The following is a 15,682-nucleotide window of genomic DNA, read 5'->3' on the forward strand; positions in this document are numbered from 1 at the left end:
CTCACAGGACCCCAATGGCCTCTACTCTCAATGGAGCCATTGAGGAGAGAGAGAGAGAAAAGGAGGCAAGAGAGGAAGAGACTGTCTGAAACTGTGTCACTCCTCTTCTTTGTCTGGCTGTACTGTAACCCCCCCCCAAAAAAAGAAAACAGACACACACACTTTGCTCCTTGACCCTGTTAATGGTGTGGCTTTTTGTTGGTGCTTGAGTATGAGCCAGTTGGGGGGGAGTTTGTTTCAGTCAGTTTTAAAACAAAAAATGTTAACTGGCAACAAAACCCCAGATCTTGTCACTGCATTTTGTTTTTCAATTTGATGTCCTTTTCTGAATGTTCAACAGCTTCTTTCCAACTGTTGATTTGTGTCTGTGATAGAAAATCAATTGAGGAGTAAAACATCATAGATGTGAGTCATCACCGTTCTGACTGCGTGTGTGGACCGATGACGTAATGATGCATTGACGTCTATGGTACGGATCACGTTCCCAGGGCATCGCCGATGACGTAATGATGCATTGACGTCTATGGTACGGATCACGTTCCCAGGGCATCGCCGATGACGTAATGATGCATTGACGTCTATGGTACGGATCACGTTCCCAGGGCATTGCTGATGACGTAATGATGCATTGACGTCTATGGTACGGATCACGTTCCCAGGGCATTGCTGATGACGTAATGATGCATTGACGTCTATGGTACGGATCACGTTCCCAGGGCATTGCTGATGACGTAATGATGCATTGACGTCTATGGTACGGATCACGTTCCCAGGGCATTGCTGATGACGTAATGATGCATTGACGTCTATGGTACGGATCACGTTCCCAGGGCATTGCTGATGACGTAATGATGCATTGACGTCTATGGTACGGATCACGTTCCCAGGGCATTGCTGATGACGTAATGATGCATTGACGTCTATGGTACGGATCATGACGTAATGATGCATTGACGCCAGGGGATCATTGCTGATGACGTAATGATGCATTGACGTCTATGGTATCACGGGGCATTGCTGATGGATCACGCTCACCCAGGGCATTGCTGATGACGTAATGATGCATTGACGCCTATGGTACGGATCACGCTCCCAGGGCATTGCTGATGACGTAATGATGCATTGACGCCTATGGGGCATTGCTGATGACGGATCACGCTCCCAGGGCATTGCTGATGACGTAATGATGCATTGACGTCTATGGTAGGGATCACGTTCCCAGGGCATTGCTGATGACGTAATGATGCATTGACGTCTATGGTAGGGATCACGTTCCCAGGGCATTGCTGATGACGTAATGATGCATTGACGTCTATGGTACGGATCACGTTCCCAGGGCATCGCCGATGACGTATTAATGCATTAACGTCTAAGGTACGGATCATATGCCCATCTCACCACCCATATAGAAATAGTCCAGCCACAATATTCCTCTTTCTCACTGGCCCAAAATATTTATTCCAAAATCCCATCTGTGTTTCCTCGAAAGCAGTGTTTGGTGGGGTTTGAATCTGTTTTAAATGTGTTGGATGATGTGTATTTGAATCTGTGATTGACCCCACTGATCTGGTCTGTGCTGCGGGGTGGATAGCGTGGCCCTGCTCCTACAGTCGGGCTCTGGGGCCGAACAAACGGCATGTTTCAATAATTTAGATGGTTGAAATGAAACTACAGGTTTTTATAAACTGCCCGTTGCCCTTTTTTCCTCTGGGTCCCTTGATAAACAATGCTGATACCACTGACTAGATAGACATCATGTTAGAAGGGGCCACGTAATGGGGAACAACTGACTCTGTGACTATTCTATGTCATTCTATGTCTTTGTTGGGGTTTGTCCTCCTCTCCCTGCGGGATACCCTTTCTTCCTAAAGCCTCATCATTTAGCCTCATTAGCCTGTCACTAGGGTGATACGGTTACAGGAAGAGCCTCTAAAAGACCCCCAGATCTCCACTTCCTTCCACGTCCCTAATGGAAACGCGATGGCCGTACTCGGTACTCAGTCAGAGCAGAGTGCGGTGTGACAGCAGGAATGTCCCCCTTTTTAAGGGGTCTCAGCAGCCACTGCTCCTACTCATGCTGAGAGAGAGTGGGCTACTGTTTGTCACTGTGTTGCATTTAGCCTATGAGTTGGATCTGTGCTTTGACGGGCCGTAAAGATTGTTTTCCAAAAGTATGCCAGAGGGAAAAGATGGCACATGCCGGAAAGACAAAATAAATCCCCGTATTTCTGCCATGCATTTTTTTTTAGGCCAAGTAGTCAACTATGCCTGTTGGCTGAGAGTAGCCTAAAATCTGTTTAGGGGCTAATCCGTGCAGCACAACACTATCCCCCTGTCTTCTCCTGGGAGGCACACCTCCATGGGAACAGCAGCAGCTGTGAGGGTCTAAAACACCCCGCTGGCCCGTCGTTCCCAGACCGTGTAGGGAGGACCTCAGGCCAACAGCGCAGGGGCGGAGGAGCTTGGTCATTATTTCACAAGCATTACTTAAGTAAGCTTCTGCTTCTGTTATGTCTACCTACCCCATCGTTATGCTTCCTTGACCTAGCCTAAACAATGGTTTGTCATCATGACTCATGACTTAATGTTATCGTCCTTATGGCGGGGGAGGGGTTCAGGTCAAGTGTAACCCCCACTATTAGAATGTGTGTCAGTCAGTCTGTCTGCTGGCTCCTCAAGCAGCAGGTAGATGGTAATAAGCCCTGTGTGTTGACACCTACCTACCTGACGCCACTCGTTACCCCTGTGTGGCGGAGGAGAATGGGTAGGTGTTTACTCTGGAAACCATGTGTACTGTGTTAAGACACTGGGATTATGATCTCCTGATCAGTGTACAAGCATAGCCCCGTTGTCTTTAAAACCGTGTTTGGATAAGTGTAAGAATTAGGGCTGGGAATTGCCAGGGACATCACGATACGATATCACGGTACTTAGGTGCAGATACGATTCTATATGTATTAAGATTTGATACTGTGATTTTTAATTGCGATTCGAAGTTCCAAACATATTGCTCACCATATGTTGGTTGCAATTTCTGTTTAGTCCACCAGAAAAGACAGAACGAATATTATGAAAAATATGTTTGGAACATCATAATACATATAGAATATGAGAAATGGTTCAACTCCAATATACTAATTGATATAAAAGTAAAGCATTATTTTTGGAAATAGCTTTATTTAAAAAAAGAAGCTATCTTTATAAATGATATCATGAATAGGACTGGTGGAGTTGTCAGTCACACATGCAGGTAAAAACATTATATGGAAATGTCTGCTCTACCTAAAATTACAACCAACTAATTGCAGCATTACCGCAAAAATGAAAGGGGCAAGTGGAAGGGGAGAAAAGTAAGGAACTTGGCCCTGCATTAAAGACCAACATTGAAAATTGTGATAAAGTATAACAGTTTAATTTAGGGACCAAAAAATGGACAGCTGTGCCATGTAGGGCTCCCGAGTGGCACAGCTGTCAAAGGCACTGCATCTCAGTGCAAGAGGCATCACTACAGTCCCTGGTTCGAATCCAGGCTGCGTCACATCCGGCTGTGGTTGGGAGTCCCGTAGGGCGGCGCACAATTGGCCCAGCTGCTTCCGGGTTTGGCCGGGGTAGGCTGCCATTGCAAATGAGAATTTGTTCTTAATTAACTGATTTGCCTAGTTAAATAAAGGTTATATAAAAATAAATAAATAAATTGATTGCAAAATAGTTGGAAAGAGATTTTCAATGTACTGATTCCATGGCACTGATACAAAAAACAACGCCGGATTCGAAACCTTTTTTCCAATTTAATTTATTATCCAAATGTATTGCAACCAATAGAATGTTATATATATATATATATATGGGGGATATAACCATCCCAGCTCTGCAGATTTTGCTGCGAAGAGACCGAATCATTAGATTATTCGTTTTGGTACTGTCTATTTGTAGCTTGTTTTTGGTCGCAGGTTCAGAAAAGACTGAATTGCAACATTTACCTGGAGCTAACTCTGCAAATGGCACTGCTGGGTGATTTGAAAAGTCATAGTCAATTGATCAACAATATAATAAAACTCTTAGCAAAAAAATGTTATCTTTCATTTGCAATCTGTAGAAACTATGAGAATAGCTGAAGGATGGGACTAAAAACAAACAAAATATAACTATTGTCAAATAGATTGTGTCCGTAAAATGTATAGAGTTGTTTATTAGTTTACTCCAATTAGGTTAGGGGAAAATAATAAAGGAAGATATATCAAGTAGATTATATTAGGGGAAACAGACACAAGTAACAGATGAATGCGTATTTAAGAGTACGATTACCATCGCCTTTTGAAGAATGTAGAGCAATTTAAAACACGTTGCATTGTGTGGTTTTAAAGCAGCACGGCTTGCGTTTTAAAGCAGCACAGCGTGTGGTTGTTAAAGAATCCTTCTCACACAGAGCGATAGAGGAGGCCAGCTGGGAGGAAAGAGAGGAGGGATTCAAGGATCACAGGAGATAGAAGAAGAGGGTGAGAGATGATGCATGGAAAAAGGGGGAGAGGGAGATCCGAGAGGAGGTGGGGTCAAGGACTGCTGGGCCTCTGTAGGAGCAGCAGCTCTGTGATGCATCACTATCACTCTGAAGCCTCAATTTGAGGCAATCTCTCCTCTACCGATCTGATTCATCACCGAGTTCCTGGTCTGCCAGGCTCTGCTCTCTCCTCGTCTTCAACTGTATCCCACTCACCAAATTCCTCCTCTGTGTTCCCGTGCGTTTCTCATTGTCCATTAATTTCTGTTTCCTTTTACTGGCTCTTCTCTGACTGTAGTCCTACCAGGTTCCAAACTTACTGCGTTCTTCTTTATCTCTGGCTATTTTCATTTTTGCGTCTTCTAATAACAAAGGTGATACTGGTGCGAGAGTGCAAGTGGGAGGCTGACCGCATTTCCTCTGCAGAGTGTGTGTGTGTCTTTGTGCATGCATGTTAGGTCCCCCTTCCCCTGCATGTAGTGACGAGGACACCTTTGTGATTGATTGACATATTGCGGGGTGGACGACGGGACATCTTTTATTTATCGCTCAGGTTGTGTGTTCTGAATGCTCACCGCCTCACGCCTACATCGTAACTCTTTCTGTCTGTGTGCCCCTGGTTCCCATGGCAACCGGCGGCACAGCAATCCAGCAGTGAACGGAGTGTTGTATCCATACAGTACATACACAACACAGCATTCCCCAACCTCACCAACCTTTGAGGTTGCGAAAGGAATATGGTGGCGGGGCCCCTTACCCCAGATCTAGGATCAGATAATTACCCCACCTGTCCATTTCCATCAGTGGATAAGGGCTTCCATCTACTCCTTGTATTCAGCAATTTTACCTTTGACCTGCTTTTCATGTGATTTAGTCTGGTACTTCTCACAGCAGTATCCCTCTCCCTACTGCAGGCAGAGAGAACGCAGTGCAACCCGTCACACACTGGAGAGACATCCAGCCGAGGGAGGGGTTCTCTCAACCCTCTTATTTCCATTCAAATAGAGCCGGAGGGGAAGAGGAGCGAGAGGGAATAGGGGGAAGGAAATGATGAAAGCATGGCAATCTCACCTCCCCATGTTTGAGTATGAATGGGGCTGCCCACCCTTCTCTGCAGGGGTTCCCAGCACACTTTTGGGGTTAATAGCGACGGCTGCTTTGCTCGATGGAGGCGCTGTTAGAGATAGACGGTTTTATATGCACTACACGCCTACCGTCTCGCTGATAAAGTTTTGATCCCGGGCAGTGTTCCTTATCGCTGGTTCTATAGCGGGATATGCAGGTGCTTTGAACCAAGCACTTTATAACTGACCGCCAGTGCCATTGACTTTTCGATGCATTCTGGGGAGGGAGGGAGCTAGGAGAACATATTATTTTATTGTACTGATCAACAACATTTGCATAGAAGCAATCTCTTTTATAATAGTGTGTGCTGTATGTGCCAGTGGAATCTGACTTTGAAATCTAGTGGAAACCAGATGGGAGGCAAGGGAGACGAATAAGGTTTTGTTGGCGAGGGAGAAGTGAATTAATTACGGTTTTGGTGACAATCAGCTTTAAAATCAGAATATTTTTGCTTTATGGTTTGCATATTATCACAAACAATGTACAAGGGTCGTGAATTCAGCTGTAAAGCTAGCAAGGAAATGTAGCCTACAATTATAGCTGGAAGCTACTGGTATCGTCTTATATTGTAAATGTGTTCTAGTCTGTATGGACGTTTTGCGAACAGTTTCAACATTTCTTCATACTTCGGGTAGGGAGTACAGAAGTTTCTGTGTACCATATGTGTAGGCTACCAGTGCTTCTTTTTATGGGGCGCTCTAATAAAAACTGTCAACTTGTTTTATTATGTTGAATGTTATGGTAATTCTTGTAGGCTGTGTAACAAAGCCTTTTCGTTGTTAAGTTAGTCCTGTTTATATACAGTGCCCGTCAGACGTTTGAACACACCTATTCATTCAAGGGTTTTTCTTTCTTTTTTACATTGTAGAATAATAGTGAAGACATATCAAAACTATGAAATAACACCTATGGAATCATGTAGTAACCCAAAAATGGCTAAACAAATCTAAATATATTTTAGATTCTTCAAAGTAGACAACCTTTCCCTTGATGACAGCTATGCACACTCTTGGCATTCTCCCAAGTAATTGAATACTAATGTCGTTTCAGATATTAGAATAAACGTGCCCATCCCTAACAGAAATGAATTCATATAACAATGGCAGTGACTTCAAACAGCTGAAAAAGTCTACCCATTCCACCAGGGTAAAGAACAGCAGACGTTGTACAGGCCAAGTCAGCCAGGGTATGATTACACCAAAACTTATATCTATCATGGGGCTTTCACACAAAATTGGTTTTCACACCAACTCTGGCACGTTTTCCCCCTTAGTTCGGTTTGTTTGGACTGGTGTCAAACGCTATCCGCACTCGGGAGCAGCGCACTAAACGCACCGTGGTACTGTCAAAAAGGGTTAACTCAGTCTGATTCCGTTTGTGCTGTGGTTCAGTTCGCTGCTGGTGAGAACGCAGTAGTATTGGTTGCTTGACTGCGAGCATTACCATAACCTGATTTATCTATTAAACATTCTGTGAGGAGCAGTGTAATTGAGCGTGTCCGATGCTGAATAATAATAATACATTAATTTGATATAGCACTTTTCATGCAGAATCTCAAGTTATTATTATTGATTAGGGGACAGGCTACTGAATATAGACTTTTCACATCGCAGCCGCTATTGAACCGTTTCCTCTCGCTTGTTGTTGGAAGACCGAAGCGGAAGTAATGTGAAGTTGGGGATACACGCCTTACGCTTCTTGATAATCAAAGATGGATTTAACATGAGCATTTTTCTCCAATAAACAAATTATTTGAATTGTTTTGTTTCAGGCATTTTTAGTTCATTTGACAATGTGAAACCAAAAAGACAGTATTAAAAAAAGAATTGAACACAGATTCGAACTATAGGTCAGAACAGTGTGACAACGCCCTTACACGGAACCCAAACCGGCTGCGCGTGTGCGCCATCGTGCAAAAATGTATTTTGTCACCAAACGCGATCACCACACGCAGGTTAAAATATCAAAACAAACTGTCCAAATTATATTAATTTGGGGACATGTTGAAAGCATTAAACATGTATGGCAATTTAGCTAGTTAGCTTGCACTTACTCGCTAATTTGTCTTATTTAGCTAGCTTGCTGTTGCTAGCTAATTTGTTCTGGCATATAAACTCCACCAATTAATCCACACATAAAACGGTCAACCGAATCGTTTCTAATCATCTCTCTTCCTTCCAGGCCTTTTCTTCTCTTGACTTTATATTGCGATTGGTAACTTTCATAAATTAGGTGCATTACCGCCACCGACCTCGTTCGTCTTTCAGTCACCCACGTGGGTATAACCAATAAGGAGATGGCACGTGGGTACCTGCCTCTATAAACCAATGAGGAGATGGGAGAGGCAGGACTTGCAGCGTTATCTGCGTCACAAATAGCACTGACTTTTATTTTAGCCCTTGGCAATGCATACACTCGTTGGCGAGCACGAGCAGTGTGTGGTGCAGTAATTGCATAATATAGATTTCAACATTTATTTTGCAAATGCTCGTGCACGTGACGTGGGCCGTGTAGTCTGCCTGTTACAGTTGCATTGACAAACCCATTAGCTGACAAGAACGGCTCCTCTTCAAACTGGTTTAAGAAGGAAAATACGGGACGACTTTTTAAGTAGCACTCGCACTCTGAAATATTAATGCAGTCAGAGTTTGGAGTAATCCATTTAAATCACAGCACAATGCCTATGACAGGCGGGAGGAAGGAAGCCAGCCAGCTCATGCTCCTCTCTGTGGCTCACCATGGAGCAGAGCAGCGCTGGAACAACCACTAATGATATGTAAAGTACGATTTCCATGTCCTCTTTGAAATGCGTCTGGTCTCTAATTCAGGCCGGCCCAGTCACACTGCGTTCAGCGTACTGAGAGAGATGTTTAATTACCCTGCTCTGCTGTAGGAGATGATGATCTCTATCTCTTAACACACTGGGACATAAATTACCATATTCCTGTTCACTGAGCCTACTGTATGGCCATATACAGCAAGGCACACATGCACGTTCATATTACACCGTACACATAGACAGGTGTACACACACTCGTACATGCACACTCTAGCACGCGTAGCTACAGCCCACTTCACAGATCACGGGTACCAAGAAGCCCAGTCAGCATACTCATAAGTCAAGAGCATGGGGTCGATTTCCGGATTGATCCAGTGACACACACACACACACACACACACACACACACACACACACACACACACACACACACACAACCTCTCTCCCTCTGCACTGGGCTTGACTTCCTTTTCTCTAAGCTGTTTGATGGTCATTGTCTGGCAGGCACTGCATCCAGAGAATGGCTTCAGTACAAAATATACAGCTCCTCTCCTATTTAAACATGCACGCATAGGAGGCTATATGGAGGGTCTTAGTTTGTTTTATGTTGCTTTATAATGCAATGTAGGCTAGGCTATTATCCTACATACCTGTAAGCCCCATGGCCTACCTAGCTAGATAGGAAGGTAGGTAGGCCTAGGTGTTGCATTTATCAATTTCAACTGTTCTAGGCTTACCGGTGACCCTACTCTATGGGCTGAAATGTTAGCCATGGCTGGAAAGTGTTCACTCTTTCATTTTGGGGGGGATGTAGGGGGAAGTCTAAGCTGTACATCTCTGATGCTGACTCTCAGAGCTATATTCAGGACTGGCTCTAGGCTCTGGATACTGTACTCTCCATTAGTTTAGTCGCAAGACACACTCAAGGCACACACACACTGTCTCTCCCCACAAACACTTTTACTAAGAGTGTTATTATGCTCTGCGTCAAGGGGTAAGCGGACCTGAATTGGCTGGTATTGATTGGCACCCTATATTGTCAAACAGTAATGGGGCTCCACCTCGGGGCATTTGGCGGTGTCTGACCTCATCACCCATCTCAGTGCAATCAACCTCCCTAGGGTTGGGCGACATTACGGTAGTGTCGACGATGAGTGACAGCCAGCGCTGATGGTGACGGCGACATGTGACAGACGATGGTTTAGCTTGTTTTAACTTGACGAGCCACACTGTAATGAACCGAGTCGTACAGCAGGGCAGCACACACGTGACATTCAGAGTAATTTGCCTATTCCTATTTTCTATATAGCCTATTTGTTTCAATAATTATGTTAAAGAAAGCAATAGAGGAATGTAGGCTTGACAGTAGGACCGGGACAATACCAGTATCCCAATTTACATGTAAGGATCGTGGCAAGGAAACAAAACACAAAACGGATTTAACTTATTTAGGAAAACAGCCCTAGTATTGGAAGCAAACATCATTATGTTGTCACCCAGCTTCACATTTATGCATTTCCCAAGCTATAGCAAACTGTTTTTCATACAGCAGCTTTTTAAGGATCAAAGAGTTAGGTCTGCTTCGTTTTAATTATTGTTTTTTCGCAATACTGGTATCGTCCCGGCCATGCGGAGAATTCCACCAAAGCAGTGCAAAATGTCCATTCAGAAAATATTGTTTCTCTTTTTCCTCTGTCGGAAGACCGGTAGCGTTCACATGTTTTTGTCAGCCAATCAGAGCGCCACTACAGTCAGACGCTCCATGTGTAGCAAGGGAAGTGAGAGCTCACTAATGCAATGCAAGATGTAATTAAAATGATGGAATTAAACGTTGGCGAAGTGAGAAAGACGAGCAACTAACAGGTAGACTATTATTTATTCTGAATGGAGTTGGGGGTTGAGGGGATGCAGCATCATGTAGACTCAATAGGCTTGCTAGATAGCTAGCTGGCTATGTTAGCTTAGCTAGCCTCTTTAGGCTACTTGGACTTAATGGAGGGTAAATCCATTTGAATTCAATCTTTTTTTTTTTGACAGCATCCTTTTTGATTTGAACAAAACCTTCCGTACATGTCCATGGAAGAAGTGGTCAGAAAGTCACTTTTTTGACCTGAATACCAAAACATTCAGGAGATGAAGGTGCTCAAAGTTGACCCACTTTGCATACCCTGTCATTCCATGACACATCCATATCCTCATCACTGGAAAAGATATAAATGGTTGAGTTTGATAGAATTTAATAGCTTAAAAACAGGGTTGCCAAACTATTTTATAATTTCTTGAAATAAATGTACAAAAAATGACTGCCATCACTTATCCAACAATTTCTGAATACGATTTTCTTTTGCACATTCGTATATGTTGTAGCATAGACCCTATTTTATGTCATCTGAGGTTTTTGTGTGGTGTCTGCCATCGGTTGAGACACAACATACTCTTGAATACAGGGTGGGTGTTATTTTAATCCTAAATCCATTCTATTTATTATATTTCTATCACTTCAGACCACTGCAATTTAGCTGGTACACCATAGCCGGTACGCCATTAAATAAATAAAAAAGTTTTACGAATTACTACCTCAAAGATGGCCGCTGGTCCACCCACCGTTAACTGAAATGGTCTTGTCTGTATGGTCTTGTCTATATTTTCTATGATTTCAATAGGTTTCTTATGAAGGGTTGACAGTATAATTTTTAAAACAACATATGTTACTGTTCTCTGATGTGTGGACCTCCAACTGTCTTTGTGGTACCATTTTTTGAAAGTTAAAATTTTAAATTTGATTCCCATTTTAGTACATTTCATTAGCCAAACCACGACACCCACCTTGTATTCAAGAGCATGTTTCAACCGATGGCAGTCGCAGCATGAAAAACTCTGATCTAAAATAGGGTTTGATCTGCAACGTGTACGCCCACGCCGCCCCTTCCTCTTTGCTCCAAGTGCGCGCTACACAGTTACAGAAGCACACCTGTCACACACTGAAGCTGCATCCACCTGTAAGGATATGAGAAGAGATTTGCCACCAAGTAGCCTCTGCCCATTTCAACAACATATTTTGTCCAGTTGTAGAATGTGATTACATGGTATAGCCGAATGGTGGTTATTTGAGGGTTTTGTTCCCCCCCATTTATTGTAATGTTTTTTTGATTAGCCAATATGTATACCAGTGTTTTATGAGTACAAAAGTTGACCTTGCCCAACAGTTAAACTCGCCCAAACCCATATTTGATCACCCAACCTTCATGAATACCCTTTCAAATCGCTCACTCCGGTTCTGAGCAACCCGGCACCCTTTTTTTTTACTGATCCTACATCAACCCTGTTCCTCATCCCACTACTCTGTAGCCTACCCTCTGCTTGCCCCCAGTCCGACAGCCTCCACCGACACACTGACCTCACATGCACTGGCACTACAACTTTGAGTGCAATAGTCACCTGGCTCACCCTGTTGCTGCTGCTGTCGTATTGTTCAGGAGAACATTCCGGGCAAGTACAGAGGGGCAGGGCATTGGCAGGGTCGGGGAGGATACAGAGGGATAGTCAAGGATACAGAGGGATAGTTATCAAGGACAAGATAAGAGGGCGAGTGAGGGGAAATACAGACAACGCAGCGACATGGGAAGGAAATGCGTCCGCATGCTTCCTAGCTGAAACGGTTCGGGACAGTTTGTGCTTATATGATGGTGCCATTTTGTGACAATTTTGTTCATTTATGAGACTTCGTGAAGGGTTTTTTCGGGCTGTTCGGGCGCACACGCAAAACGATTGAGGCAAGCCGAAGTCGACGACCCTTCGACGGTGATTGGTCAACAGCAGAGATTCTTCAATTAAGTCTTTGTTGTCATTCAACGAGAGACGACTTGTTTTCATGCACATTCTTTCATTGGAAAATACTGGTGTTATTGACGCTTTTTTCAGGTTTTCCAAGCGAAGGTCTTTTCGGGGAGTATGCGAGCACGCCCGTCATGTTCGCCAAGCCGACTTCGAATTGAAGCATGTCGAGGCCTTAAGAGGGCGAGGAAGAGAGACGGGGAAAGGCAGAAAGAGGGAGAGAAATGCCAGACGATGCTGCCTGATAAATCCTATCTGTTCAATAAATGTTTTGTTTGACGTGTATAGTGTCGTAGCTACATGAAGAGGTAAATGAACAGAGGCTTTATAGCTGAGTTTTATCTGTGGACGATCAGATTATCTTAATTGTCAGCTCTTTTGGGTTCTAATTAATGAATGGTGTAGAGGGAACTAGTGAGTTTGTCTATTTAGGAGACTGACGTGTGCCATTGAGTGTTTGGATGTAGGACTTGTGTGTGTTTGTAAGACAGACAAGAGTCCCTTGCATCCACATTCCTCCTCACATACAATGGACTGACTGCTGGCCTGATGAGCCTGGAACTTACAGCAGCTACACACACACACACCCCTCTGCCAGACTGTACACACTCATAATGCCTCCTCACACATCTTCCATCCCTATCAGAGCTTAGTCAGCCTACTTGGAATGTTATTACTGGTTAACAATTAAACCTTCTGAATCTGCTAAAGTAAAGCGGCAAAATGAACCTTTTGCTTTGTGTTTCTCTCTTCTGGCTTAGTTCTTCTCAATTGTGGAAGTGTAGTTTTCCTCTGGCTACCTGTAACCTTTTGTTAGGGTTCTCTCTCAAAATGTCACCCGTTGAACTTTAAAAAAAGAAAAGGGGGGTAAAAAGCGGTAGTTATTTACCTAATAACAGAGAACAGTGGTTCTAACTTCTACCATTTGTTCCTCTTGTGTTCCAGGCAGCAGAGCTGTGATCGAGAGACTTTCCCCGCCTCATTGACCCCCCCTCTGCTCACCTGTGAGTCAACACACACACGCACGGACCACGCCCGATTCAGGTAGGCTAAATGAGTAACAACAGCGTGTGTGCGCACGTATGCGTTTAATAAACTAACACGTCGTTATTTTACAGCAGCAGGGCAATAAGTGGTTGGCTGTAAAAGTGAAGGAATGTCATGGAAAGTGTGTTGCAAGCTTGTCCCTATCTACAGAGTTGTATTGCCGTCAGATGACATCTTGAAAGACTGGTTCAATACTCAGTGAAACACCCCACCTGCCACCAGTAGAGTTTGGGGTTTCGTTTGCATAGCCGACACGGGGCGCTTTAGAATTATTTGTGCCTGCCTCTATGCGTCTGTTGTTTGTAGCCTAAAAGTTGACAGCATTTTTATGTGGTTCTACTCTCATTGAGAGACTGCATGTGGATGAAAGTGTGTATATACGCACATGTACCCATCAGGGGTACTGAAAGTGTTCTGTGCGACCCGCCTTAGCCTTAGGGCATCACCTGATCCTCTGTTATGTAACAGTGTGTTATCAATGTTCACCCTCTGGCTGTTAAGGTGTGTGTTTGCTGTCTGGCTGTGTCATAGGCCCTGTTCCCACTACATGCGATGGAGAGTCGGAGGAGCGAAAGCGCTTTCTACTTTTCAATTCTCATTCTTGGTCGGCAGATTAAATTTGACCGTAAATATCAAGGTAGCCGCTAGCCAGTAAGCCCCAAGCTATTTAACAGTCCAAGCATCTTTTCGTCTAAAACATATTACACACTTGAATAATGCAACAATTGACAAGCACGTGCTGAAAAAAAGTTTATTTTCTCATACGTACGCATTAAATTAGCGAAAATACACAGCTAGCTCTCTAGCAAACGACATTCTTCATGATCAAGTAACGTTAGCATAGCAATAATGAACGTTTACCCCCTCCCATATGAATAAAAGTACAGTCACTTTATCGTACAGTATCATTCATATTATAATATAGGCTTCACAGCTAGGTAACATTAGCTAGTTAGCTAGCTAAACAAAATAATTTCTGTGTCCTCCTCGCATCAACGTGCTAGCTGAATGCTGACGTTTAGCTGAACCGTAGCTTGCTAGGAGCTCTTAGGTTTACGCTAGCGTGTTAGACTTACATTAGAACAAACCAGGCTTCGTTTTATTAATATCATGGAAGTCATGCGAGGTAAAAGCATATTGTGACTGAAAAAGTACATCATTCCTTGTGGGATGTCTTCTTCCCGGGATGTCGGTGGCTCAGTGCAGTCAAGCAGCAACAATTTCAGAATGTAACCGGTTGTTTCTTCAATTTCAGGGGGAAAAAATAGAGGGTATTTTTGCGAGAAGTCCACTTTTTTCTCTAGGCCACACCACAGACTTGGAGTTGACTGCTATTAGCTTTCCCTCTTTCCAAGTCGGAGTGTTCCCCCTGTTCTCTAAAGTGGCTGCCTACCCCAGGGGAAAAGCCCAGCGCTAGATTGCACCACAGCAGTAGATTCAAGTGGTAGTAAATTGAAGTCGCCGCAAATGTCTTAGATGTTTTATTTACATAGCTGATTCTGATTGGGGTTGAAAGTACCGCTACTCAGCATGACGGCCTCTGGTCACGCTTTAGAAATTAGCTGTAACAGTAAGCCTCGTGAAAGCTGAATCAATGGTGTGTAGGTGTGGGGGTTCATCTCATCCACTCGGAGAGGGGAGAAGTTCAGATGCCGCATTGCCTTGTGCTGATGTGTAAACCTTACTACCTCCTAATGTTATAAATATAAGGATTTCTGTAAGCCTATGTCACGGTAGAGACCTTCACTGTATCTCCACCTCGCGTCGCTACAACTCCCCAAACTCCCACTGCCATTCACCCTACTTCAGACCACAGGCAACCAAGTGGAGAAGGAGAAGAATGTAGTTCGCCCCTCATTCCCCACCCATGCACCCTTCTCATATGCATGTGCGCGCAATGCAAATGTGTTTTCGCAGTGCACGTGTCTGTCGGCACGCATGCGTGGCTGTATGTGTATTGCTCGCTGCCCAGGCTTCTCCTCCAGGCTAGTGTTCTGTTCTTTCTGTATGACAGAGTATGCCACAGCAGTGACAGTAGAGGTTATCAGGGATCGAGTGCAAAACAATGTCACAGGAAATCAATGGAGACCTTCACAGCAGGGCCAGGAGAGGCAGCACAGAGACCGAGAGCCTGACGAGACCTGTCACTGCCAGGTAGGGAAGCACAGCAGACATGGAGGACACGCCAAGACACGGGGGGGGTAAACAAGGGCTGCAGTGTGTGTGCAAGGTTTTCCAAGCCTCCGCTTCAGCTCGAACGTTACAGCCCTCGAGTCAGAGCTGTGGTAAGGTTGCAGAGGAAGCCAGTGGGGTGAGATCAGGTAGCCGGAGAGACTGGTCATCCTGGAACAGCTTGAGACAGACTCACCACAGGAACCCTTCAACGACCAGAGGATAAC

At 44.2% G+C, this 15,682-nt stretch overlaps 1 protein-coding gene across 4 annotated transcripts in view; it reads left to right on the forward strand.

The window, feature by feature from the left end:
- The window catches only part of LOC118397117 (signal-induced proliferation-associated 1-like protein 3), a 116,993-nt gene that overhangs the window by 50,479 nt on the left and 50,832 nt on the right, over positions 1–15,682 (forward strand). For 3 of the 4 annotated variants that reach the window (XM_035791594.2, XM_035791595.2, XM_052467289.1), the window contains exon 3: positions 13,182–13,280. The exons of the other annotated variant lie outside the window; for it this stretch is intronic. The gene's annotated coding sequence lies outside the window, so the exon portion shown is untranslated. The remainder of the gene's footprint in view (positions 1–13,181; positions 13,281–15,682) is intronic. 4 annotated transcript variants of the gene reach the window in all.

This window comes from Oncorhynchus keta, chromosome 18 (genome assembly GCF_023373465.1).
Source record: "Oncorhynchus keta strain PuntledgeMale-10-30-2019 chromosome 18, Oket_V2, whole genome shotgun sequence".
Lineage (NCBI taxonomy): Eukaryota > Metazoa > Chordata > Actinopteri > Salmoniformes > Salmonidae > Oncorhynchus > Oncorhynchus keta.